Source organism: Equus asinus, chromosome 9, assembly GCF_041296235.1.
Source record: "Equus asinus isolate D_3611 breed Donkey chromosome 9, EquAss-T2T_v2, whole genome shotgun sequence".
NCBI classification, from domain to species: Eukaryota; Metazoa; Chordata; class Mammalia; order Perissodactyla; family Equidae; genus Equus; species Equus asinus.
The window spans coordinates 30,144,321-30,146,694 of NC_091798.1; positions in this window are offsets into that span (position 1 = coordinate 30,144,321).

Sequence of the window (2,374 nt, forward strand, 5' to 3'; positions counted from 1 at the left end):
TGTGTGGAGGGGGAGTATACTTGCAATAGTTGGTACTTAATCAGTTGTAGGTGACAGACACCAACGCAAACTGGCATGAGAAGGAGAGACTGTATCGGTTCACACCACTGAAGTGCAGGGTAGTTCCAGCTTCAGGATTTATGGCTCCACTGACATTACCATGAATTGATCTGTCTCCACCTCTGCACTTGGCTTTCCTCTCTGTTGGAGTTAGCCTCAGGTAGGTCCAGGCGTATAGTCCAGCAGAAAGAGACAAGTTTGTTCTCAAAAATTCAAACAAAAGTCTCAGAATTTAGTCTCATTAGACTGACTTGGGTCCCTTGAACGTCCTTGAATCAATCACTGTGTCCAGGGACATTTGATGCTCCGATCATCCAAGGCTGCCCCTGGAGGTGACCCACCAGTGGGCAGGAGAGGTTTTGTAAAGGAAAATCTAGGTTCTGTCACCAGGAAAGGGCAGATGGCCTCAAGGCAAACAACAGGTGCCCACTGCCGCATTCGGCTAAAGTGTGAACAGCGGGGCAAACCTTCCCCTCTCTGAGTGTCAGTCTCTTCACGTGTCATTAATGACAGTGATGACACTGACAAAAGCCCTGCCTTTCTTCACATGCTAGAGTTTTTGTGAGGTCCAAATGATACTGTGAGTTATAATAGCTAACATTTATGGAGGCATCACCAGGCATCTGGCCCTGTGCTAAGTAAACCCTTTACACATTTATTTTTATGTTTACAACAATCCATTTTCCTGATGAGAAGTAGGTTGAGACCAGTTACGAGCCTTGTACACTGTCACACAGCTCGCAAGGGTGGAGCTGGGGTTTACAGCAGTGCCCTCAAGCATGAAGCTATATATAAACTGTAAATAATTTTACAGGCGTAAGGGATTATTAGTAATGGCCTGTACTGTTAATAATAGTAATTTTTTAAAACCCTGAAAGAGAAATTCAAATAAATTCAAACAAATGTTTGTTTTGCACCTACTATGGGCTGATCACTCACCAGGGGCTTGGAAGGAGACACATAAATAACTGTGAAACAGGCCGACTGTGATCTAACAGGGCCATAAATACGCCCCAGGGGAGTGTGGGAACAAGAGATTGACTCCACATGGGGAGAGGAGGAGAGGGGATCTGGAAAGGTCTGTTAGAAGAGGTGGGGTTTGAGCTGAGCTTTAAAGATGAAAGGACCTCGACAAAGGGAGGAACGAGAAAATCAACTTTATAAGGGACCCGAAGGATCTAAAGATCCAGAGCAGAGCTCCCGGATAAGAGTTAAGCACTTCTATGCAAAATAACTTTCACACCAGCAGGAGCTTCAAAAAGTGATTGACTAAGTGGAGCGCAGCAGTTGCCATGGGAACACAGGCAAGCCTCATCCCTGTGATTAGTGAGCATCCCTGACTTCGAGCTGTCTAGCCAAGGCCAGGAGGCAGCGGGGGCTGGGTTGTGCTGTCCCCTAGAAGAAAAGCCCGGCAAGATTACTGCCCCAGGAGACTGACTCTTGTTTCACAGGGAGGCAGAGCTGACAGGTGACATCTGGGTCTGAGAAGATAAACAGCCAGGGAAAGCCTCTGTCTGGAAGGGCTTTGGGACATCCCGAAGCCACTGGAGCATGCACTGGGGCCTCAAGGAGGGGGATTTGAAGGCAGGGAACAGGCTTGAGAGTAGGCATATAAGGTAGCTCACTTCCCAATCGATGCCCGACGGGTAGAGCAGTGCAGAAGGCAGCTCCACCCAGGATGTCACTGGGCAAGGGGACCACCAGGTATTGCAAGGCAGTGGGAGAGCAGGCATGTAACCACTTGAGTGCAGACGGGAATCTGCAAGTGAAGGCCCCATCGACAGGCAGGGGTCTCTCACAGGGGAACAAACGGTGGGGTACTTACTATAGCAGGCATGAGATTCGAGACCCAGGTTCAAATCCCCGCTCTGACACTGCCTAGCTTTGTGACCTTGGGCAAACTCCTCATCCTTTCTTTGTTTCTCTGTTTGTCCATCTGTGAGATGCAAATGATGATGATAATGTTACACACGTCACAGGACTGCGTGAGAATTAAGTGAGATAATGGATATAAAAAGTTGTGCATGGTACCTGGCATACAGTAGATGTCTAATAAATGCAAGCTATTATATTGTTATTATTACTTCCAAATTTCAATTTGGTATTGGTTCAGGGTTCCTTTTTTTTACCTTAGGGAGGGTTTCCTTACGGTTTGTGCTAAAAGCCAGTTTCTCCGAGTACAGTAGATGATGGCAATGGCAATCATAATATGTAGTAGAGATGGGACCCATTTACCCTCCATGTTTCCAGTGACTATTATGAAGGAGAAAGCAGAAGTTCTGTCCCTGAGTGGCAAGCCAAGGAGCTCTAAGTT